Genomic DNA, 27,623 nt, shown 5'->3' on the forward strand with positions numbered 1-27,623 from the left:
GGGACGGTCGAATCCTACCCCTGCTGCCCCTCCCACAAGACACATGACCCGGAAGAAGAACCGCAAATACCACGATCGCCCATACACATTCGGATCAGTTCCTAGTGCTCCTACTCCAGACAAGTATGCAGAAAGGTATCCACTCCGCCAGCCATACAAGCCAGGAGCAGTACAAACTCTAGCTAGAGTGGACGAGGAGTCTCAGGATGCAACTAGGGAGACCGCAATGGACCGTCTCGACTAAAGCGCCAAGAAGCTGTGCTGTAACGTTGTTAGAGACACCATGACATAGCAGCGTTAGACATGAAGCACACGTGCCATCTGGACATCGGGACAGGCTCACGCACCTGCTCCCTGGTGTCTCTAACAATATTACAGCACAGCTTATTGGTGCTTAGTGGGGGCGTTGTCACTCTTTAGGCTATGTTCAGAAACAGGTGGGAACTGTGGATGGTTCATATTAGGCACGCTCACTCAGCAGTGTTAGAGGGTAACCATTTACAGTTGTTAGACTCCGCTGAAGATGTGTGGGGGCCCATTTCAACATGATACACTTCTATATATCCCGTGGGAAGTGAGGCTGGGAGGGCTCCAGGAAATACAGCTTGTAATGCTAGCGATGCAAAGTGCACCTTATGAGTCCCAGAACGAAAATAGAGAGATGAATATGTTGCTGTGTTACAAGACTGCCGACTGGCAACATGGGGGGGCAATTGTTGTGGTCCCCCTGAGGCTCGAGGCCCCTTTCATTTAAAAAAGTTGAAAGGCCCTGATGCCATCCCTGGCAGTTCTGTAAAGAAAAGCCCTTTAATGAGTGTGGATAGGCTGGGCTCTGCAACAGCACCTTGTCATCTTCTTTGTGGTCGATCAGCAAGACGATGTCTGATGTGTCTTGTGTGCGCGATAGGAGTCAACAGGGCATGTCAGCAAACCAGATCATGCTTGTACAGGAGCTAACAGAAAGACCCAGAGCATATCGATTGTTCACTGGCCCAGGGATATATTACCGTTCACGCTAGTAGTAATTTCCCCCACTGTTAGTGCCTTGGTGAAGTTAACACGTCCCTGAATCAGTATACGCTGAATAAGTATACCTGTGTACACACCGATTGTCTGTCCCAAAAGATATATATATATATATATATATATATATATATACACACACACACACAAACACAAACACACACACACACACACACACACCCTTCCCCCTCCCCCCCTCTCCAGTGATTTACATCGTTCCACAATGTGGGTGGTAATTGTTCACTATAGCGGGCTTTGGCAAACGTGCACACACTGCTCGAATAACACATGCCTTAACATCTTTCACTTCCCAAGCCATAACTGTTGGCTTTGCCAAGGCATGTTTTAACAGGACTTCAGTGAAGAACACCCATACTTCTTGGAAAACCAGTGACTGAAAGCAGAGCTGTTAAGACATTTTTATTGCACACCAGTGGTGGGTTTAAAACTCAAACTAAGCCATTAATTCCCAAAAGACTGCTTTGAAAAAACACTGGCAGGCACTTTCAAGTACAAAGTTTGATGGTTATGCTTGATTTAAAGCGAGCTCATAGAGCTCCCATGAGGAGGAGTTTTGTGCAGGCGGTGCAGGAACTGGGTGGGTGTGGCCATAGGAATTAACATGGCAACTGGCAATCAATGGGTGGACAAACAACCAAACAGCGCCTGAAAGCTGTGTGTTCCTCCTCATATGCCATTTCTCCTGATCTGCAGGGGAGTTGCTAGGTCTGGCAAAGACCCGGGGCTGAGCTGATGTCGGAACTGTTGGGACTGGGGGCTAGCTAGTCTTTTGGCTGTAGCTCCTGAGTTTCTATCCGGGGCTACAACCAAAAGATCAGGGGCTATAGCCCCCTTAGCCCCCCCCTAGCAACGACCCTGCTGATCTGTACTGTAATACAAATGTTGGATTCATACGCAGGGGTTTGTTGAGCTCAATACCTACAGGGTCAAGGGGTATATTTATAACAACTGAGAATTCTCCTCTGGGAATAGCCAAATGTAATAGTGTGTTTGTGTTGATAATTTGTCCCAGGCCATGGAGTTGTTAGCGTTGATCTTCCATTTTAGAAAACGAATATTGAATGTAATTTGATTTAGTTGTTTCGCCATCTACCATCATCATTTGTGTTTGATCTGGTTTTATCATCAGATGGCAGAACCACGCCCCCAATAACCAGTTTCTTCCTTGAAAAGCATGCCTGCCAATCAGTGCATGCAGATAAGGGGTAGCCATACAGTAATTATAATACTGTCGCAATTTCTACAGTACTTCATGCTGAAATAGGAGAACGACTCTAGGGCAATGCGCTTGTGCAGCACGGGTTCGAAACCTGGTTCTGCACTCACATGCTGGGCTCCTGCATGAAGCGTGATATAAGAACCAAATATATATATTTTTTAAATTGTTAATATTACTTTTGCGTCTCCGCATTGCACAATGCTTTACATCATGCAGGGGTCAAGTCCTAAAAATTAAAGTGGGGGGACTCATGAACAAACGCAATGGGATGTGACGTTGCCAGAAAATAGCATATCAAGGTGAAATATGCAAATTTCATTAAATTGGTTTTGCATAACCACCCAAATTGCACAGGACGAATGGCATTTGCCTTTCATAAAATCCACACACACACAAAACCAAGACAAGATATTGTCTTCTAATAGTGTTTTTGAAAACGTTAAAAGGTGTGCATGTTTTAAACTCCAAGAACCAATACAAATGTTTTCCCTGGTACTTGCAGTACCGAAATGGGATATTTCACATTTATTTCTGTAGTTTTTCATCAGGTTATATAGTGCAGTGGTGAAGTGTCCAGCGTACAAACCCAACGACTATGGTTTGACCCCCAAGGTCGGCTTTAATTCATAAATTCAAAGAGGACTTCTAATATTTCTCTTTTAGCTGGGGGGAGGGGGAGACTGAGTCCACCCTCTGAATAAAGTGGGTGGGTGCGTGTACCCTCGACTTAAGTCTCTTTTAGATGTGGATAGTGTCATACGTCATGGCTGTTTTAAAACAATATATATCAGTCTATCAACCACAGCTGTGGTTTAACAATTGTAACTGGTTATTAATAACAAGCTTAATACCAAGAGGTTTCTAAACACGGACCGCAGATCGAACCTGTGTTGGTCCCCATTGTCTTGTTTCCAAGGCGAGTGCATTGCCCCCGAGCTATACTCACCACACGCACTGAAGACCTGTACTGCTAAGTATGACCCTGTAAAAACGTATCTCTCAAGTTCTTGTATCCACTCAGTAGGGTTCAAGCGCCTATGGGCCTGATTTACAAAGCAATTTTCAGAAGGTTTTCCCCATTGAAAAACCTTTTTGTAAATCACGCCTCTTGCCTTCTCTTCTGCAGCTCCTTATTGAAGAAAAGAGGTAATTGAGCATGAAAAATGTCGGACTTTTAAATGCACTCGTTTAAATTGGCAAGTACCTAATGACGTGCACTGATCAAAATCTGCCTCAAAACGATAGCATTTGGATAGCAATAGCAACTAAAGGTACCTTTAAATCTAAATAGGTGTTGGCTAAATGTGGCCCTTCTGTATTGGAAAACCAATCCCTTCACCATTCTCCTTTAATGAAGTGTGAAATATATCTTGAGGCACATGCGACACTCATGAAGAATGTAAAGAGCCTGCTCATTTTAAGTCAAAGGCGTGAAGTATCAAATTAGACATGCATTTAAGGGAGCATGCAGGTTCTAAGTCTTTCAACCTTCTGTGCTCCCAATAAAAACAAAACAAGCCATGCATTCGATGACAATGCTTGCATCACTGCAAAAACATGTGGATATATTTTCCAATTCTCTCTCAGGATATGGGAATATATAAAACACGATAAGGGTATGCCACTTGGAAATGCTAGCAGTTTCATAGAGCAATTGGGAGGGGGAGTCAATGGGCATTTTTCATTCAGACAGGAGAGTGCTCATCTCGCAAACTATCTCAAAAACCTTGCGCAATCACTCCTGTGCCTGCAGTCGGTCTCAGATAATTGAGGGCTCAAACAATGTGTGTCAGGCTGACAGCCAGCCAAATCCCTGCTGCGTACTTAGCTGACACCTTCATAAGATGCCCAGAAGCCCCGTCACCAGCCACTCTCAGGACTAAGCTGCGATCAATAAGATACAATTTTGGAGGCAAAAAAAATCCAGGATAACTGGCACGATGTATGGCATTTGTTGAGATCATGGTTTCCAAATATGATCATGACCTACATCTCAATGTGTTTTACCCTACCTCCACCCCCTGCCCCTTTGGCTGCAAGCTTAGTTGCTGTGGTCCCTTTTCAACTTGTAACCACTGGATTGAACCCCGGCATAACAAATTGAACAGTCCACCCTTCAGAGATCGACATATGTAGGGCCATTACAAAACAACAAAAAATAGATAGCAAATGTATACAAAGAATATTAAATGTTATAAATTTAGCCGGGAGGATAGCTCAGGGTCAATGCGTGTGTCTTGGAAGCAAGACAACTCATAGCAACACAGGTTTGAATCCTGGACTCACCTCCTTATGCAAGAACAATTACAATTATAACTATTAGTCGTCTCGGTCTTTAAGCTTCCGTTTGCATACCTGTGATTGAAGCACTGTTGGGCTGTAGTTCACAACTGCAACTCCCAGTAGTCCAAGGGCTCGGGCACGATGCCGGCCCAGCACGGACAGGCAGCACCGAGCAACAGAAGCAACCATTGTCCACCGACTGATCTGAGCATGCGTCCTGATGGACAGAGCATTCACGGAAACAGAGGACATCACACACAATTGACCGCAAACGAGGAGAAAACCTATACTACTTATTCTTCGGCAACACAGTGCACTGGAGAAAATATTACTTGTGCAGATACCTGCTCCGGGCCCCTCCACCCCCTATTTTTCATTACATATAAAACAGTGACTTATTTTTATATACAGAGGTGGCAGCGCATTATTTCCTTTACAGTAAAATGTGTACTTCCATTAAGTAATCGATTACGAGCCTCTCTTCTTTTACAGTAACAATAAGCCAATTAAGCAAAAATGTGAACAGAGACTCGGCTTTCCATAATACAAGAACACAGGATACAAAAAAAACACTTCAAACTTTAGCTATTTTAAAAAATGTATCATTTTATTTGGAAGTTGCATGGTATCTTTCCCATTCAAAGATGGCTTCTAGTTTTGCCTTGCTTCCAGAGAGCTTCCATAGAGACAGTCATGTAAGATGGCTGCCTCCATGGAAGAGCACACCTAAAATCAAAGAGTTCCGAGATGGGCAGGAATGGGTGGGATTAGCCATATGGATTACATTGGCTAGGGACAGGGAATGGGAGGGATTACAACTGTGTATCCTTGCTCAAAAGTCATCTCCATTGGAAAACCATTACAGACCCTAATTTAAAGCCCATATTTGAAGCTCTTATGTCACTGGCAATAGTTTTGGCTTTCAGCACCACCAAATAGCCCAAACTAATTACAGACTGGTCTTGCAACCTTCGTTCATTAAATTAAAGATCTTTTTATGGGTCTGATCACGCTGCCATCCCTCCAGCCTTAAAGGTTTTGACTGTGCTGATATAGCCGCGATGTTAACATGGTTCAACTCACTCATTTTCTGCCATAAACAGATCACATTTAGGATGGCTGTTGTAGGCATTAATTGAGCATTCTTGCAGGCCGATAACACATTTGTGCTGGTCAAATCACTCTGTTTTCTGATTAATTAGTGTTGCACTTGCCCCTTCCTTGTTTCCCACGTAACTGTTTAATGTCAGTCCGGTCTTGCAGATTTAATGAACTCATATTTGCATTTGCCCTTACCCTTCTGATGTTTTCTCATTAATAAAATGTGTTTTTCACAATCTGATTTCCACCACTGATTTCTTAGCTCTCATCCTAAAGAATCATATTTAAGAGGGCTGGTTCCATCGTGGATGGCTTACTGATTAATGAAAATAATAAAGTGGGAAGTTTCCAATGATGATTTCTTATTAACTGGACAATTACGGCAAGCTCCTTCTGCCATTGGCGCCCTTTTCATTTCTGACCTAACCTCTTAATAATGGAACATTTGCTGTGGGCTGGTCTTGCATCTTTCACATACATTTGCAGTGGGTAGCTACAATATTGCAGGTCCACCAGCACACAAACACAAGGCCATGACCAGGCTGCTGTACCACTAACCACCTTACAAAGCCCAACTAGCCAGCCAGCACCTCACCCCCCATCTGCCATTGCCCTGCCTCTACTCCTTGGTCTTGCACTTTAGGCATGGTGCCAACAAGGCCCAGCCTCTGGGAGCTTAACGAGGGTCTAAGGTAGAATGTTCCCAAAGATAAGTGTACTAAAAAAAGAAGACAGGATAAAGAACATATATTAGAGAACAAAGGGTGAAAGAGGTGGGCTTGTCAGTGGTCTTAGCAAGTATTGAACCGATTTGCAAAACCCCTAGCAATTACGTGCAGCTCATATTTTATGTTGCAGAGGGTTGCCCAATTCACAGAATGCACAGGTCACCTTAGTCACAAGAATTACATTAAAAATTTACAAGGTTTACCCGAGAAGTACAATAATGTCCAGGTCAGGTTTTTTTAGAAGGTATGTATATGTTGTTTGACTCTCAGAATTCGTGTTGTTAGTAACTACAGCTTGCTACCATTAGATGGCTTCAGCTCTTTCATGCTGGCTTCCCAATTTCAAATGATAAGCCATAAAGGTTCTATCACATGGAATTGGAATAGTACTAGAATATGCATTTATATTCTAAGCAAAGTGGTAGAAAGGGTGTGTGTGTGTATTCGATATATGCAGTCTGGTTCCTTGAATGCCCATCTTTGCTCACATGTGCAAATCATCACAAAAGCGATGTACACTTCAAGTTGGAAGTTGTGGCCACACACACGCAGGCGCACTTTTCATTGCTGAATTTCTATCTATGTTTTTGTCTGAACAAGTCTCTGCACAAATCAACAAAATGTTTCTATATTCCGTCTGTAGTCTTAACTGATAACTGTTGCTGTAATTGTCTTTAATAACATGTTCCCCACTAGTGAACCATAGTTACAAATATTATATATGGAGCATCTTACTAAATCACTGTGTATGTAGGGGATTTACAAAGCTTGAATATAGTTGGGAAGCAATAGGGAGCTGTATGTAGGTGGGAGACCCAGGGGGATAAAGTTACGACGATGTGGTAGTTTGATTGGGTAAGAGGAGCAGGGGAGAGGGTGACAAATATACTCCCCAAGAGAAGAAATACAACTTACACACATTTTTTTATTTGTTTTATTATTTGTTATAGTTGTATTAACAACTTTTCAAATATTCTAACGCATACCACCATATACTTCCAATTTTACATCGTTTCTATTCAGTTTCTTTTAAAAATCTTTCAAATTATATACATATCACATAACCAATTCACATACAAATAAAATTCACATACAAAGAAAATACATAAAAATTCATTGTGACTACTATGATATAGCACAATAGAATATCTCAACCATTATTTGCTTATTACAACCAGTCTCTGACTCAATTACCATCAACAAATAATTCATTTAACCTTTTAGGTTCCCAGCCCTGGTAGCACAATTTGCAAATACTGTACTAAGGCTAGCTGGATCCTTGTACGAGTAATTGAGAACAGTAGGTGCCACCTTTCATTACTCTCCATGGCTCTCTGCGTCACGATCACACCTTCAAAACATCTAGTTTACACACATTATTAGATGCACAAGAACCCATAAATGTGTTAAAAGTGGTCTTAATTAGATGCCCTTAACACTTTTGGGGTTACAACAAAAAGTGTAAAGTGTATGCTTACACACTGCGCATCATGGTCTTCTAAGCCATACCTCAACATACTGCCACTCCTCCATTTCTAACTGTTCTGCTTTGAAGGAAATGTACGATTCAGCCATTAGGCCAGTGACATAGTAGAAGGCATTGACAATCCCTACTAAGTTACTAAAGATCCCATGTAGAACCTGCAAAGACTAGTTTGGGTGTGTCACTTATATTATCAGCTCATTGATGGCAACCAAAGAGCCACAGGACAACAAATGGAATTGTAAAACACAGCTAATATCATTTGTAAAGTCCTGGTGAAGTGTGGCATGCTTAAAACACATGTTGGCTAATGGACATGTCATAGCATTTTTCATGAAAATCTCATAATTATGAAGGCTTGGTTTGGCAGTGCATCCATATTCGTTCAGAACTTGTGTTTTAATTGTATATTCCCCATTAACCTATGCTACTAAATATGTTGGTAAGAAACCCCATCGGAGAAGTAGGATGTTGGCTATCTGGATTCTGAAACAGAGCCTTGACAAAAACAAACGTGATGACTTAATGATGCATTCCGTCTAATAGAGGGGGCCCTACATCTAAGAACAGAACGCGTAGTGGAAATGCCTGGGCCAATATCTATAAACTCGGTGGAACACCTCAAAACAACTCTTCCACACTTTTAAGTTGCCTTAGGTTATCTTGGTAGGGTAACTGACCATGTGAATATTAGTCCAACAGCGACCCAAACAGAGCAATCTGGACAATAACACAACGTTGTGTTCCCTATGTGTGAGACTGCAAGCCAACCCTGAAGTGTGTTGGCTCAGACATGGAACCCAAACACCTTCAAGCTGGGCTATTCATCCAATTGAAGATATTCAACAATGCTTCTATAAAGTCAACAGCCTATAGCATTGTAGAAGTGTTATCAAAAATGTTTTTACACTTGTTGGATCATTTAAGTAGTTTAACCCTGAAACGAATACAAACGTAGATATTGTGATGATGGAAGGAATAGTTCCGCCTCATCCAAATGAAACTTTGGCGAGATGCTAGCACGGTACAGGGTTTCCTATGAAGACCACCTTGATGTGGTTCAACTGAGATTCATTCTAGATAGCCACCACAGCACATTTAATCACCTTGATGAAGGATCAACCAAAGAGCAGCAGGTGTTGGTGCAAACAAGTCTTTGCTTACTGGACCCATTGATCCAAAGGTCTTTAGTCCAAGTTTTTCGTTTAGTTGCAGAGATGCCTGATGCTAACAAGACTAATTTGACATCATTTAGGTCTAAGGCAAGGATGACACACTGATAAAGTTAAACATCCACAAAAACCTGAAAAACTGCCAGTTCGGATTTGAGACTTTCATACGGAAATAGGCTTTCTGCAGGAGGATTTCACTTGGATCTGGAACTTTGCTCCAGTACCATCTTAAACATTCTGAGGGACAGCATTGTTTTCCACTCTTCATTTACACAACACATTAGATGAACGTTGGAGTCCACTAAGAGCAGCTGTGACCAAACAGATGCTGGGCAGCTTTAGAGCAACGACCAGCAAGGACTTCTAAGCACTATGCCTAAACCTATACTACATCTGAGCCAGGCAGTGTCCTACCCATAAAGGTGACGCACATTAGAAAGTGAATTACATATGTCCTCAGCCTATGCTTTGGTTATATGTGTCAAGGAAAAGCAATATTCTTTAGAGAAGTGAATCAACAGCGGAAGCCGCAAACAGCAATAGTACGGTAAGTGCCACATAGAAGAAAAGTCAAACATATTATTACATACTAAACACCCACCCTTGCAAGGCAAGTACGCAAAGAATCCAGATGAAAATATAGCTGGGCTGTACACTTTGGGTAATAGATGAGCAGGAGCGAAACATGCATGCAAGAATCAAGAAAAGATTGTAAAAACAAAATGGTTGTTTTTTTATATCTCAAGGCAGAATAAGTGGTTCTAAACCACTTCTGGGTCCCAATATACAAGACCAATGGACTAAAACCTAGAAAACCATTGTTCGGGAAATCGAGTCTACTTTAATTCTACTTTAATCTCTTTTTGGTACCTTAACACATTTGAGACGGCCTTCTAGGCACTTTCCAATGGTTTGATTTGTGTCTTTTTGAAGAAAGAAGTCCATTTCATTTCAGTGACTCAATACAGCAAGTCAGAAGGGGATTGATCAGCAGCCAACAGCTTCCTCCCTGGAGTCTTGACTGGTGATCAGGGCGCCTTAGCAGTGTGCTGCGATGGCTGGGAGGACAGGCGGTGGAAGAGTATGGGACACATCTGCATCTCCATGACAGTTCTGCTCTGGCTTGATGTGGCTGGGAAAGTCTCAAATCAAAAATGCTATTGTATTGGGCACAAGCAATGTCGATGGTAATAGCCTTGTACTTTACACTGTGGTGTGTTCGTTTACCAGTGCCTTAAAGAGTTTAGGGATCTGGTTCTGCTCTTCCTAGCCACGGGAGGATCCTTCCTCCAAAGCAGAGCGGTGCTTAATGGGTGCAGCCTTTTGCAGCAGCAGACCGGCATTCATCATCTTGAAAATCACATCTGTTGTCCCTTAGAGTTGGTAAAGGAAAGAGTTGACAACTCTTTTGTAAATGCTTTCCTTCAACCCTGGCAGGGCCCTTTGAACTGGATCATTTTTAAAAAAATTACCACGCTAGATTCATCCCCAGAATGAGGAGAGCACATTCCTTAACTATTGAAATCCTGACAGGGGATTGGTCTGTTGAATGTGTTCTCGCCTTTGCTGTTTCCTCCCCGTCATTCTCACATTTCTAAGACTGGAGGAAATCAGATCGTCACAAGGAAATGATGTCACAATATTTTCCAAGATGGCAGATGTCTCCTTATCTGAGTCACTTGCCCTTGTCACCAAACCATCAACCCTTCCCTGTCTCTGATGGATCAAAGAGTGTCCTTTGTAATGTCATCCTCCAGTCCCCTCAACCTCCTGCTAGCAGGATTCCTTTGAAATGGACAGTGCCCCATCCTACCCAAGATGGCCGCCTTTCCCTCTGAGGTGAGATGTTAGGATCCTCGCTAGAGGCAACAATCTTTTCTTGGGAGCGACTGGACAAGGTGATAACGGGTCACTTCATAGAGATGGAGCCTGCTCTATCATGCTCTTTAATCTGCTCAGTAAAGGAGTGAAACGCAAGATTAGGCAGGCAAACATGTTTTAGCAGCAAATTTGAGTTTGGCCAAAACTTCATTTCCACGACATCCATCTTTTGGGAGGGTATAGTGATCTTTACTGTATATTTACCTTGAAAGATGATTTCCGATTTTCATTTCCAAAAAGGCCAGTGACATGTTTGTCTTAATTTAGTTTCTGTGCATACTGAAATATATAAGGGGCAAAGGACCCTCTTTTTTGTAGAGGGGGGCCAGACTCAGGGGGAGGAGGGGGGGAGAACTATCGGAATTGACAATCATTACGTACTGCTACTTACACAGTAGTACATGAAATTGCACCTTTTTTTGCTGCTAACCCACCAATGCATTGCTTGGTTTCACGTGTATGTTGTGCTGTTTATGCTACATAGGTTTCTGCCTATTTTTAAATGTATTTTGAGTTAATAATTAAACTTTGTTTTATGATATCTCTATTTTTCTGTGATCCCTGTGCTAGTATATGCTAATCTAACCACACTGTGGTTTAGGTGTACCTCCTGTGCCCCTATGGAAAAGGGGTAGCCGTTGACTCTACATACTGTTCCGATAGTTTCTGCGCATACTACAGACAAATCCTCTGGAGTCAAGCTTGCTCAGGTTGTCAGTAGTTGACCCCCTAATTCGGAGCAGGTGTGCCAAACATGAATGCCTTGCAACTTTTAAGTTAATAAAAGGATTTCTAAGCATTGCTGCTAAAATGAATTTAATTTTAGCAGATTGTGAATCGATACATAATCTTTCTTATCTTATAATACTTGATTAATAAGATAAGGGGCATCAAAAGACATCTCCATGGTATGAAGTGTATTCCCCTAGCTCCAAATGAGCTTTTTAAAAACAAATGTACATGGGTAGGTGCTACATAATTTCTGTATATGCATCTTTGAAGCACATGATACGTGTGTGCCTGGAAGGTGAGGTGGGCAACTTACATTTCATCTTTTGGTGTGTCTGTAGACAGCGTACAGCAGAAGTATACATGTATCCACTATATGCATGGCAGTGATTGTGTTACAGTTCGGCTGTAGTGTAACCACTGACATTACCTTTTTAGTAGCAGAGCATATATGGGAAGTGTGTTTAGCAGCACACAAAATTTCCTGCAGAGAAACCACCTTCAATTCGCACAGGAAAAAACGAAAAGCTCAGGACAGATGGCATTCCGTCATGTCAGCATTATTGCGGAACCTGTACAAGCACACCCTGGAAATCGAGCTGTTGTCTTGGAGTGGCTTGAGAAGTAAAATGGCGGAGAAGGAAGAGTATTTTTAAACCCACAACAAAAATCTAAGAATTCTGTTTTAAGAGGCTGCTCCGGCCCAACTGTATAACCACACCATACGTTACTACTGTCTGTGTACTGTGGTTTTATCAAAGTAAATTGACTTGTGGTAATTCACTTTCTCGTTCTCTTCATTTCAGCAAGAACGCCAAGAAAAGATCAGCCACACAAGTTAAAATTAATGCCAGCAAGTTAAAACAGATTAAAAAAAACAATTGCATCGCCATGGAATCCCATACAACAATTTCAGCCGCGCACCCCCTTGAGATAATACAATAGATTAAACATTGCTTATTAATCATCTTCTTTTGTGAAAATCAGAATATAAGAAGAAAGAAACGGTCCAACACAAGTGGGTAAGAAGGGTAACCTTTAAGTACTACAAGGGCCAACTGAGTAGACAATACTTTGTGACGTATCCATAATGGCCTCAGCCACTGCCGCCGTTACACATGATAAAATGAAACAATGCACTTCATCTTCGGTTTCATCCAGACAGAGCGGCAAACCGTTTAGGTAACACCTTTGCTCCATTGGGCAGTAAAAATTAGCATACCAGTTTTTGAGTTTGGGGGTACGCTGAAAACCTAAGTAAACATCCGCACCCCAATCCTTTTTTAGCTGCAGATCAACCACTGATTTTTTTCTCTGTCAAACAGCTGTCGATCATCTTACTCCAAGCCCATTCCGTAAAACATTTCTTGACATATCGGGATGTACAATTCTGTTAGCAACTATTGTAAATCATTCAGTAACAATGCAAAGTTAATCTGATTCCTTTCATTTGGATAACAGCCAACACGTGTTTCGACCCAGAGGTCGTTCTCAATGCTGCATCATAGATTCCATTTACATTCCAATATGGGCAGATAACAATAAAATAGAGCCACAGTAGTATTATAGTTTTAAAGAAAAAGTTGTTGATGCACAATAGAGCCCATACTGACATTGAAGCCAAACAAAATCCACAATGAAATCAGTTGTCATATACAAAAAAAGACAGAATATTAGAACCCCCAAAATCACAAAGTTCCAAATTATAAAGAAAGATAAAAACAAAACAAAGAGCCTAAAGAGAAATGAAAAAAACACATACCAAAGGGGCCATCGAGGGGGCACAGAAGAGTGTTGCACCAAAATTAAAGTAAACAAACATTGTCATGAGCATTCCGCCCTAAATTGCTTGCACGTACACAACTATAAGTATTCAAGATGAAACTATCATCCTGGGTAGTACATGCTAATTTTGACAGGATGAGTTATCGCATGCTGCAAAATTCTAGCATTGTAGTCGAGCGGTATGTGGCACCCTGTAATCCATGCGCGGGGTGTGAATATAAGTGGACCAAATTGAAAGTGCATAAGTGCATTGGGATATGTTATAATATCATTTTATTCCATATTCTACCCAAGTGTGTTGTGAGAGAATGGTGCCCCTCTGTGTGGAGGATGGGTTCGGTAATCCTTACCTCTGCTGATTGAAAATCTAGGAGGGAAGTGTGATAAGAGACAATAAGATATATGCAGGTGTATCCACCAGAAGCCCTTGTAAGTGGTTAACTTACCTCAATTAGTGAAGTAAGTCTGGTATATACGCCTCCTGTTAGATCTACTGACACCGTCCGTTCCCCCATTGGGTTTCCTGCTGAAAGAAAAGTCATATCAGATCGCTAATTAGTGCCAACAGCCCTGTAAAGTTATGTTGGCTGCAAGCCACGAGATTCCGGTATAACTGAGTCACTGCTGACTTCTGTAATGCTTGTTACCATGAGTGAGGTTATTGACTCTCTCCAGACTTACCAATACAATGGTCTGTTCCTGGGATAGATCCCTCACATTGCGTGTTTCTTGACATAACCTTTGTCTCCGGCCCGAACTTCTGGGGGTTTTCACATAGTTCTGCAAGCCCAATACTGGTTAACATATTTCTAACATGTAATAACCATGGAAGTAGCCTTCCACCAGGTTTGTGAAGAACCTCTAATAGACCTTCCCGATATAACAAAGGGGCTTTGGTGTTGCAAATATGAAGTCAGTAAAGAAATGGCTGAAGCATAATGACATATTTAATTATTATTATGCCAAACTCGCACGACACCCGAATAGAAGGAGCACTTAATGGAAGGCAGAGTTTTCAAAACTCTATTCTCGGCAATCTGGATGGAGGTACAATCACAATAACCCCATAGTTTGGCTCCATATGATACTGCAGATATTGTTTGGGCCTGATAGATCTTGAGGGAAATTGAGAGTAACTCTCCATCCAGTCGATTCACAAGGCTCGATTTTAACCCACATTGGTGTAGATGACTCGATGAGCTTTTTTTCAACCTGACTAAACTATTGTATATATGTATGCTAAGGGGAAGAGGTTAAAGGTTGGTATTTAGATGAGAGGTGGGTAAGGATCAGGGGTGGTGTACATGGGGGGACACACAATAGTTAAAAAAACAATCATTGTCAAAGCCAATTTGCCAATTATTACAGAAGCGCATTATAAATAACCAATCATATCATCTCATATCATATCATTTGGGCCTTGTGTAGGTATGGAATAGGTATTTGCTAGGAACTGATAAAATGGTACTCCCTGGCCCTAAGATTGCAGCATTTTGAATTTGTAGGGATTACTTGGGCATATGATGACTGTGCCTGGCAAATGCCTACCTAATATCTTAAGCCAAAATTATTGGCTTTGTTGATGCTTGTTTTTAAGAGGACTTCCGTGCAAGGAAGAGCTATGAATCAAGTTGCTGAACGCCAACCTATTTAAGATATTTTGATTACCCCAGTAGCCATTTGCAGCTCCAATTAAGCAACTAACATTCTTATGACAGCTTAGAGAAAACTCTGGCAGGCCAATGCTTGATCTCCTTGATCTAACTGCTTGACAGAGATAGCTCAAAGAGATCCCAGGAGGATGTTCTTGGCATGGAGGGGCAGACAGTGGGAGGGAATGGCCATAAGGATTACCATGGAAATGGGCAGTCAATGGGTGGGTAAATAACCAAAGACCAGCCACAAGCTCTGTGTCCATCCTCACGTCATCTCCCTCCTACCTGTACTCTGATGCAATAGTTTCAGCTCAAAGGTGGTGATTAAGTGCATGATGTAATTTCAGCTAATTGAATTACCATGAGGTAAATTGACTTTGATGAAACAACATTCAACCATCACTGTCGGGTGTGGAAGGGGACCCTATTGCTGGGGTCTTCATGTCCAGTCTCCGGCAGCCCCAATGACAGCAGGTTTTCAGGACTCCCACTGACAATATAAATATCTCCCATTAGAAATAACTTTTCAAATCAATTTTGTGGTGCTATCCTGAAAACATGGAGTGGATTTAGCACTTGACTTGGAGACACCTGGCACATTGGGAAGTCAAAGAGATCTCTTTAATTCGTGGCACATGGTGAGAAAGAGTTGCTGCTGATACCTGAAGAACGTCCTTCCTCTTACAATTGATTGAGGTGTTTCCGGGCTTAGTCTTTAATGAAATGAAGTCTTGTCAATTTTGGAAACATTAGCAATGCATTGGTTCCAGGAATGCTGGGTAGCATATACTTGCTATTGGTCTCATAGTGATGACAAAGATGGACTTTCTGTTACACCCCCCTCTTAAACTGGTGGGGATTCCATTCACAGGCAAGTTCTTTCCTAGATCTTATCAAAAGAGAAGTTGAAGATCATATCATTTCGTTTCAGGATCAATAGACGAGGGCTGTGCCTTGTTCAACAAGGCTGGATAGTTGCAAGCTTTGGTGTTGCATGGGAACAGACAGCCGCTATGACTCTGTGCTTGTCAGTTTCAGTTTGACAGTCCATTTTTTTGTCTGGTTCTTTACGTTCAAGTCCTACCACTGCATTGCCCGGTAATTTGCGCAAGTTTTTCAGTAGCTGAAATTCCCCCTCCCACAACAGGTCTGGTTTCTCATTCTCACTTTCTGAGCCGGCTCCAATCTTTTCAGTGGGGAACCTATAAACATGCTCTATAACTTGTATCTTTTATTGTATTAGGTTCTCTGAGAGATGCTGCTTTGCTCAGGAAAGACTATCTCATCTATTGTTGTGAGGCGTTCTGAAAGTCTCTATAGCCAGATTTTTTAAGAGATATTTTAACATTTATTTTCCAAGATGGTTCTTTTGACGAATCTCTTAACACATCCTGTTACCCATAGTGATGACGTTGCTTGGCAACTTTAGTATTTATTTTTTGAAAATGGAAGTATTGTAGTTAATACATTAAACCAACTAGTATAGGGGAAGGACCTGGGGACAATACAAGACAGACAATAAATACACCATAAGTTATTACAATGAATACAGATACTGTGTGCAATCCAATTGTGTAGATCGTTGGGTATCACTGGGTGGAAGGGGTAATAGCATGAGAAGAATCTTAAGGGTGATCTTGGAGGCAGTCAGATTAAATACCCTTAACTTTAGAATGTTTGCAGTTCTTGTGATGAGGATAGAGGAGGGTGAGAGAAAACGGGACACAGCACAGGGTGGATTGTGGACTGAGGTTGCTTAGGTTAAAGAGTGCTTGGAAGCGAATAGAGTGTGAGGGGGTGGAGTGATTGCCCAGTGGCATTGTGCAAAGTTAACTTAGGCCTGAGAGCCTTCTCTTCTGATGCTTAAGTGGCCAGTAGGGATAGTGTTGAGTCTTGCTTTGAATGAAACTTGAGTACTTTCACTTTCGCTTGGTCTTTGTTCTTTCTGTTCCTACTCATTCTTTGAGGAAAGCTGGAGCTCGGCCGCTTTGTTGCAGCACAAAATATTAAATGGTATATTCAGTGCTTTAAGTGTGCTGGGGCCATCCCCGGCAGTCTTCAAAAAGTGAGGTTGAACCGGGGCCCTTCCGGGGCACCCCCATCCCACCAAGCCACTGCACCGGCAGGTTAACCCGCTGGCCGCTGACTTGCCTGACTTAATCATGGGTGGCCCTGCAGCCCATGATGAAGGCAGGCAAATCAGTGGCAAACAGAGTCAGGCAACAGGCAACAGCTGTGACTGACAGAATTGCCAGCCAGTCACACCGACGCTGTGAATGACTGACACTTCTGCCAGTCACAGCTGCCTGCTGCCGGAAGTGTTTCACTTTTGTGAACTCTCCAACATCCTCTGGCGACCCCTCACAAGGGTCACCAGATGAAGTTAGACAGGCCTAGCCTGGTGGTGCGCGGGTGCCACTGCTGCATTCCAATGACAGCAAGGCACTTCCGTAAAGACTACAGCAGGAAAAAAACTAGCGCCAGTGGAGAGAACGATGAGGAAAGGCATATGTCTTTTTCTTTTGGAATGGAGCCGTTTTGCGGGTCCGGCAGTGGTGAAAGGCAGAGGAAGAGCTGACACAGGACTGGAGATCCTCAGCCACAAACGCACCCGGTCCACCCGCAGTCATCCTAATACAAACAATGATGTTATCATTGCCCAGGGTTCTCTCCAGCCCAGCATGAACACTAGAGTAGTCCGGGGTCCTCTGCATAGGAAACCCTACGGTCGCAGGCGCAGCTCGTGAGATTGGCTAATGACCACGCACTTTTCATCGTCCGAAGGCATACTTTGGATAGGATGCCTGAGTGGATCCTCCTGGAAAGCATTGCAGCATCCAGCCAGTGAGCTAAGAAGCACCAAGGGCTTTTTTTTCCTCTTAAGACAGTGTTTGAGTGGCATTTTCTGTTACAGATACATGTACTTTGGGATGTAGGACAGACCAGTTTTACATGTTCGTCTTTAGGCCACGCCCATCAATTCTTACCCCACTTAAAGCACTGGTTATATTAGGAGTCTGGAAGACCTCAGGAGTGAACCCGACATGAGAAATGTATAGACTGGTTCATCTTTTCAATGCAGGGCTCAAATTGCGGGTACCCCCACTTTTTTCAGAGGGTGGAGGCAGTCCCCTTGGGTAGTTTAGAGGTTATGTGTAAAATGAGAACATTTGATTGTCTTCTTTGAATTTATGCTGAACTGGGGATTCAAACAGTAGTCGCCAGGCTTGCAAGCCACGTACTTCACCACTGCACCATACTAACTGGTGGCATTGGGTCATGAAGTTTAAAACATACACACCTTTTAAAATGTTCAAACAATATTAGATGAAAATGTCCTCTCTGTTTTTGGTGGGTGTTGATTTTATGAAAGGCAAATGCCATTCATCCTGTGCAATTTGTAAGTTTATGGAAGGCCAATTGAATGATATTTGCATATCTCAGCTTGATATGCTAATTTCTGGTGACGTCCACCCCACTATGTATGTTTAAGAGTCCACCCACTTTTTTCCTTTAGGTTAGGAATTGGCCCCTGTTTGCCTGGGAGAATGGATTTGGCAAGTTAAACAGTTTACTCAACTCCATATCAATTACTTTATCATGGTCGTTAGATGAATACGTATTTGTAACAATTAGGCTTAGGGAGAGGCCTTTCCCCACTTGGATGCAGAACATGACCAGAGGTGACACCCGTGGCACCGTGCCAAATACTAGATCCCTGATACTTTTGCCAGTGAGTTGTAAACAACATAATTAAAGTGCTGTACACTGACCTGACCACTTTGCAATCAGCGAACAGCAGATGACAGCTGAAAAACGGTGAGAGTGCCCAACATTTGCTGTGCATTTACGGAACCCACACGTGTTAAATATAGGCCTGTGTGTTAATAGCTGCAGCAGTTAGGCACTGTGTGAGGGGTTGCCCGGCAGAAAATACGTCTCATGGCTACAAAACCTTGGGATAGGTAAACGACTGAAATAAATGTGACATTGGAACAGTTATGGTTTCGCTTAGTAGAAATATGGAACTGAGATGGGAAGGATACAGGAAGAAGATATGAGGAAGCATCTTAGCTGTGCACGAGCGCTGTTTGCGCGTCGTTGGCTGCTTCATACTGTCACTTTGCCATTCCTTTCAAGTACTGTGCACAACGTGGCCATGTTCTCACACGCTGGTTATTGGCGGAAGCCGGAAGTAGAAGTGCTCGCAGGTGCTATACATATTCAGATCATTTGATATTCAGAACTCATAAAGGGCTGATTTCTGTATGTGTAGTTGGTTGTCGCTGTTAGGAATAACTACTGCTAGCACGTCTGACGTTGACGCACTGTTTCACCAATGTTTATCCCTTGCTTTGCAGTCGTTGATCAAGGGTGTAAGGTGGCTGAAGACACCTGCCACAAAGTGAAAGACCAGCTTCCCGGTGAAGGTCCTGGAGGATGGGGCAAGAAATAAAATCCTGCTGTTTAACATGACAGAAGATTGATTCAACAGATGGCTTTCATTACAAAGCACTGAAAAATAAAAAATGCAATAAAGTTGTTGAGAAAACGTGCTACCTTTTCTTTTACTTGTAGAAGTCCTTCAAAAGGTGTAAGCGTTTCCCATTCTGAAACCGTACACTGATCTTGCAGTAAAATTACCATTAACAATATTTTTTTGTTTTTCACTGAAGCATAACATCAAAATCATTAGCAGTATTGTGATTTATTATTATTATTTTTGGATTTGGGAATGAGGTATGATCCTTGCTTTTTCTAGCACCAGGGAATGTTGATCATGGCCAATTCAAGGGACCAATGAAATGTGCGTGGACAAGCTCAGGAAGATCTGCTGTTTCGATTGTGGTGGCCATCTTGAAATGGTATTACTTCATATTTTCTATAATAGAAAGTGATGTCAACGCCAATGAAATGGATGTTATTTTAATATTTTCCCCCCAAAAATGTGATGATTTGCAATAATAACAGCGCACGTGTTTACAGGATTTCCATTTGCTCAAATAATGGCCCCAATTGTGAGAGGGGTGTTTTCTTCAATGTTTTCCTTGATTAAATAACAAGGCTCGCTCCTCCAGCCACTACTCACTCTCCATAGCCTCCTTCCTGTTCACTAACCTGTGGATATTGATTTCAGGCTTGTTCAGTATGTATCAGCTAAGCACATCCCATCCAGCAAGTCTCTGAAAACCATCAAAACCCTGCCGGAAGTCAAATGGAAGGAGGAATCTGTGAAGCATGAATGCTACAATACCATACACTCCATAAAGTCTCCAGCTTGACCTTGCTCTAACCTTATACATCTGGAAACGGGCAGACTTTCCAACTATCCCTTCCTTAGGCAGCACAGATGTGTTGACTGACATGACACACTGAGGGCATGTGGCTGCAGGCTTCACAACAATAGGATGCCGTCCATCATGTACTTAACGTCTTAGATACCAGCAACGTATAGCGAGTGACGTTAAAATGAGAGAACTCTGACATAGAATACGTTTGATTGTGAATCCCACAAATAAATGTAATTAGTAAGCCCCACTGAAGAATAGTATTACAACTAATTAATAATGCATTAAGGCTGAAGATGAATCAGTGCAAATGTAGCGTGCCTGATGTGTGATTGCTATGCCACAATCATACAATGCTTTTAGAGGGGAGCATGCAATGTGAATGACTCTGCCCCACCAAGGACAGCCATTATGATATGAGGCTGAGATGTAACAGAGTTCCAGACCTATTGATTCTTCAGTCAGTGGCCTGACATGTGGGGAGTCTGCCCCTGCTCCACCAGACATTCAGGGGTGCTATCGGACACGTGGCATTCTCTTTCTGCACATGTTATACTCTTCATACAGGTACATCTTTTTAGACGACATTCCTCTCCACACTCGATATCACGGTTCTGCAACCTTTGGCTGTCCAGGTGTCTTGGACTACAACTCCCACCAGCCATATCCAGCAAAGTCAATGTTGAGGTATCATGGGAAATGTAGCCCAAAACACCTGGAGAGCCACAGGGTGCAGACGCCTGCTCTTTACAATTAGTTTTGACTCTGGACGGTGGCACTAGAGGAGCACATTGCGATGCAACTAACATTTGCTTTTTCTTTAGTGCAATGACACCATAACTACCTGCTTCTCGGTTCCCCATACTCTTTGCATGCCTCTTATATGTGACCCAATAGGGTAGCTACCAGTAAAGCTGCCCTCTTTCTAGGTTCCTTAAATGTGCTATGCTGCATCCCAACTGGTCTCATTAACTTCCCGCCTTCATGTTTGCAATGCTCCAGCAGGACTCTTTCTTTCTATGTGCAAGGCTGCACAAGCTTGCATAGAAGCACTGCTACCACAGCTGCCATGTCACTTGAAAGGTTTGATGTGATTTCAGACTATTGTTGTAGTTTTATGTCAATTGGGCCACATGGGAAGCGGTGTATCGATCGCATCATGTAATGTATCCCTTATATGTGGTGCTGTATGCATGTGTAATGCCTACAGGCCTAGTGATGAAGGATGAACAGAACACACTGGAGTCACGTATGCTGTTGAACACCTTTATTAATAGGATAGGTTTGGATCGGGTGTATAGATCCTAGGGCCAACAAACAATAAAAAAAATAAGGACTACACGTATTCAAGTGTTACCAGGTGTCCACTTAAACGGGTTTGAAAACTCTAACTATGGGACTTTAGTTGCTCCCCACTGTGTCCCTTATTATGCTAAATGTTCTCCTGGATATAGTGCCCAGTCAGCTTCTTGATTCCAAGGGATATAGCAACCAGCTCACTTGTTGGCAAGCTCTTACCAGCAAGTACTTCACCCCAGTGCTTATGGTGCATATCGGGTCTAGATATTCCCCCACCAGCCATGGGTATTCTTTGGGCCATAAGGCTACCTAACTTCTGTCAGCAGGTATTTTATTTACCCAGCTTAGGATTTCTGTCAGAGTATAGTATTGTTATGCATTAGCCACGGGCTGCCCCATGCATCAGCACGTCTTTGTTTTCTTTGGGGTTTTAAAAGATCAGTTGCATAATCCTCAGCAAGCTCTCTGGTTTCTCTCTCAATATGGACTAATGCCGTTGAACCCGAGGACCGGGTCCTTTAAGACGAAGAAACAGTATCTGAGATAGATGGGGATGCAGATCTTACTCATACATCAATAATCAGACTGACTCAGGAAGTTGGCAAAATCAAGGCTGTTTAATAACAAGTCTTTAAAACAGGGAGTACAACGGACATCAACGGACGCCGCACAACTCGCTTAACGAGTTCTCGAAAACAAGTCATAAAAAACATTGTTTTTTACTAAAAATGTGTCATAAGTGACATGCCATGTGGCAAAATAAGAATACCTACTGGGGGTTGTGGTTGGTCAACAGGGAACATCTTCATATACTTTCTATGGGATACTGGGACGTGATTGGGTCTCTAAGATCAGGTGGACAACCAAGTGCAAGTCATCTTCCATATCAGACTAACACACAAAATACTATTGGCTTCTCAAACTATGGGGCTCCTTACTACGTGGCCCTTTATGATTGGTTGGCACACTTGTACCCTTCTGGAAAATTCCACATGCTATTAGCACGCAAGCTGGTATCCCAGGTGCTGGGGGGTTGGCCTGGTTATGCCTCACCACCCAATTCGCCCAACATCCATCATCACTCCTGCGGTCTGCCATTCAATTAAATCTTTTTGAACTTGGCCTTGCAGAGGCTTACTGTGCCTGAGAATTAAAGGGAATGAAGGCATGGCCCTATCTTCTGGTCTTGGTGTAGCTCGCTCCAATGTCTATTTTCATCTGACCATGTGACTGGAGACCACGTTTCTGAGCTCCTCATCGTCTTAAATACTATTAAATGAAGAAATCTTGGCACTTCCAGTGGTTTTCCATTACACCTCAAACAGGAGTTCAGCTTGCTTCTCATGTTCATGTATCTTCTCGAGTTGATAACTAGGCTCTCGGCGGCCCCAACTCTTGACACTGGGCCAGGCAAGCCTTTCTTGAATCTTCCTTCGCCGTCAGCTATTCTTATTCTGCTGCGCCACACTTCCAGCCCTTTCATTCACGGGGTCCACGTTTGCTAACGTGGAACATCCAGATTCTATACCTTCCTATATATATATATATATATATATATATATATATATATATATATATATATATACACACATTGGCGCATCGCCTGCAATCTATTCACTATGTAGCCAGCCTTATGATTACTTTGTCTACTTGTGTTACTACGTCTGTACATTTGTAAAATGGTTTTGCATTTTCTTCAGTGCTTCTCCGCATGTGCAATCTACATTTCACTCCCGAAATGTTGCTTACTTCATTACTTCTTTCATTTGTTACTTCTGATGAGGAAGTATTCACTTTCTTCATCGACATCTTTTCAGGGTGCATCACTTCTGTTTTATGTGGCGTCCCCAGTCTTTTCTTTCATTCATTTTCACACTTCTTTCCGGAACGTCCTTCAGAAGACCATCATTTATCCACGGATACATTTAAGGCTTTCTGAATGGATACCTTGTTTCAGGGACTTTTCACGATATAGGCACCATTATTGGCTTTGCGCATGGCGCAATTTACGTTTGCCGACATATAGGCAGAATAGGGGCGGAACTTCTGGTAGAAGTACCTGGCTCCTTCTCTACACTCCCCTCTCTGGGCGATTCATCGACCACTCTCCCACCAGTCCCCACACCCAGACATTCTCATCTGAAGAAATGGTTCTTTGGAGTCCAGGGGCCTCATTACGACCCTGCCGGTCCAGAAAGAACGGTGGTGGTAAAACCGCCACCACTGTTCTTTCTGGACCGGCTGATTAAGAGTCCTGCAGGCGGGAGGTGTCACTCCCGCAAGGTCTGACCTGGCGGGTTTAACACCACCCGCCTGCAGGCGTACATGGAAACACCGGCTCTGTCATAGACGGAACTGGCGTTTCCATGGTCCCCATGGAGTCCTATGGGGCTCCATGGGAATGGGGACTTACACAATTCCGCCTCTGGAATTCCCAGGTCTCTGGTGTCGTAATGTCCCAGTAATTCCGGGATTCACGGAGGCGGAATGGTAATACGAGTCCGGCGGTAACCTGCCGGTTTTTCCGGCTTGGTTACCGCCGGACTCGTAATGAGGCCCCATATCTTTATTACTCTCTTCAGGCATCCTGCTGATTTCACATCTTCATCAACACCCCAGGTCATTAGACTGCACTGTCCATTCGGACTGCAGTAGATCCATCTTCCTACATACTTCTTGTGGTTTCTCGGATACAGGAATTGCGTTCCCTCAGGTGCATGAATACTGGCCTTAAGATAGTCTCTGATTTCCTCATCTGTCAGCTCTTTGGGTCCAAACCCAGACTCAACATCAATCATGATTTTCATTCCTGTTGTTTTATTTGCAGTCTTTTTGCATTGTGTGATTATTATTCTGACCACACAGAATCCAAAATGATCATCACTAACAGGGCTCCAAAGAACTTGAAGATATTCACCATTCATTGTGGAACCCATGAGACGATTGACGCAAACCAGCTGTCTTCAGCAATGTCTTCCACTTCATCTTCCATCTTGACGTGCAAGTTTGTCAAAATCGTTGCGGCCTCTGTCAAGGTGCCATTCTCGTCATCATGAGAAGGTATGAATGTGCAACATGATTCTCCAATTTTGGCACAAACACCTCCATCCATAGCTGTAATCATGTCCAGGACATATCTGTTCTGAAGAGTCATCAGTCGTATGGCTCTCAGTTCTTCCTTGAAAGTATTGAATCCGTTTATAGTAGTATTAATCATCTGCAGGCTCTCCCATATGGTTATCTGTAACCATTTGGCATTTGCCACCGTCTGGATCTCTGGCATAAATATTGTAGCAAGCACTGCTGAAGTCTGACTGAACAACCTGTGTTCATACAGAGCAGAATTGAAAGCTTCTATCGACTTGGCTGAAAAATAATTCTCCCTCTTTGTTCGATCAAGGAATCCAATAGATCTCTTCTTTCTCAGGTGAGCATCTGCTTTTGGAAACTCACCAATGTTCAGATCAGTCTTTGGAATTACTAATGCTGGAACATGAACAATCACTACAGAACACAGTCCTCCCCCAATCTCTGGGCAGCTTCATGTATGTTATGGATCCACAGGCCCAGTACTGGTCCATTATCACCAATGTCCCGTCCTTCATTCCTGGTACATCGAAGATTCGCCCACACTGCTGATTTTCTCCAAATTTTCATGTGCCATTGTTTCTAAAGCACAGTTCTGCGCTAGCCAGAGGCACTATCAACAACAGGCCTCCTCTGTCTTCTGCCTATGTCAGCAACTTTGCAAGCGTCAGCCAGAGAGGTTTGCATCTCTTTTCCACACAATCTATAACTCAGCTCTGCATACAACTATGCCTCTTCCCAGCCATCTGGAGAAAGTACTGTTCCCCACCTGGTCTCTTTCCTTGCATCTTCGTATTTCTTCATCAGTCTTTCCTTGACAATTGAGCTTTCTATTTGTTTCCCATCGGATTCCTGCTCCCTTCATGCCAGGCTGTTTGTATCTTATCACATGATCTCTGGTGTGTGTTCTTGTTGTTGTCTTTAAATCTTGAACATAATCGTCTTCTTCCGAAGCTGTCCATTCAGTCGGCCATACCAAAGATGCTGTTTGACCCTGGAATTTACCTCTTTTATGGTAGAGTGCAAGGTGACTCAGGCAATGAGCTCTCTGGACGTCGATTTCCATAGCTATGACTATCTTGCACTTCCCCACAGCATAAGGTAGGAGAGCACAATGTCATGTGCCGTTCTATGGCCTGGCGCATATGGCCCTGTTTCCACCTCGGGGGATGCTAAGGTTCCACCACGTTCTTTTCTATGCCTAGCGGTCTAGCTCTTCTGCCACTCACGGACGTAGTGCTTTTAAGCCACGCCCACTCTCATTCGCGTTGCATTGCGTTGCAACCCACTTGGTCAGCTACTCTCTCGTGCTCTCCTGTGTTGCCATACGCTTGTATTTTCTTACTCTTTTTCCCACACACCTGGCTCGGCCTTTTCACTTGTATTTTTCTGCTTTCTGTTTGATCTTCTCTGCTTCCCGGTACCGCGCGGATGTTTCCGTACGGCACACCTGCTCCTCTCCTTTTACGTTCGGAGCTTTCCTCGCTCATTTACCTCACCTGCTCCAGTCTATTCCCTATTTTTCTTCTTACCTTTACATCATGCATCCTTCTGGTCGCCGCTGCTAGCTGCTTTCCTGCTTCCAGAGTGAATTCTGAATTGCTTGTCATTTCTTCGTTACAACATCAACGGAGCCCACTTGCCAACCGGAAGCCTTCCACAAAGACGCCTCCTTGGGGGTTTTTCAGCCACTCTTGGCTTTTTCCCCATTTTGTCCCTCTCTGGAAGGGGTCACCGTGTGGGCTCTCTGTTAAGCCTTCACTGTGGCTTCCCCTCGAGTGAGACCTAGACATCAGGTTAAAAAGAGTAGGATAATAGAGCAAGAAGACCACTGAGTCCTGTGGACCCGGACTCCAGCATATCAGGTGCGGAGGAAGGAAGTTAAGGACGAACAAAGTACAGAATCTGACACACAAACATAGCAATCTTCCTGAGAGGTCCTCTTTCCTACCTCCTTCATATGCTGATACCACATGTTGTTCCCAAATGTGTTGTGCTGTCTAGATAATCATTTAACTCAATCTTTTTCCCTTGCACTTCTCTTGGATCTCTTTCTTTCCAAAAGAATATGTGCAAAATGCTCGTGGAGTACATCAGACACCATTCTGCCTACAGGAGGAATCATAGGAACACTTGTCAGAGAAATAGGTGACCTTATATGTGTCACTGGTGTAGGAACAATCACATATAGCCTTGGCCTCCTCACAACATCTAACTCTGCATAGGTCACTGGAGTGGGGAGAACCAGAGGGACTTCTACCTTTCTGGAACCAACCAGGTAAGCAGTGTGAATTAGCAAAAATAGAAAAACAATGACAGATGCTGTGCACACATAAATTATGCACCAATACATAAAACCCCACCATTGGTGTCTTTCCACTCATCATTGAGTCTGCTCACTTTCTAGAAATGCATTATGCTCAATAGACCACATTGTGCTTGTGTACTACTTTTAAGGAAGGAAAAATCCTTTTAAATCAGGCAACCTCAATAAAGGCTTATGTAGCTGCCGAATTTGCTCAATTATTGCTGCCAATACTCTTCTAATCGTAGGGCAATTTTTAGGATCTTGCACAAAAGTGAGAACATCAGTGCTACGCCCAACAAGAGCAGGGTAAGCTCTGAGTATAAAAACGAAAGACAGTGAGAAGGAGTCTATTCGTATCAACATCAGACAGGACCATGTGTCTGGCCAAAGAGAAACTCGGTGAGAAACGAATCAGGGAACTGCTCCCTTTTCCAATCGTCACAAATAAAATCAAGATTGGGCATTTTTCATCACATCAGCACTTTCTAAAGTCCAATGTTAACAAATTCCTCTGGCTCAAGAATAGTTACTTTCTCACTCTTACTAAAATAATTAGAAAGT

Source organism: Ambystoma mexicanum, chromosome 8 (genome assembly GCF_040938575.1).
Source record: "Ambystoma mexicanum isolate Mex_15411 chromosome 8, UKY_AmexF1_1, whole genome shotgun sequence".
In the NCBI taxonomy this organism is placed as follows: Eukaryota; Metazoa; Chordata; class Amphibia; order Caudata; family Ambystomatidae; genus Ambystoma; species Ambystoma mexicanum.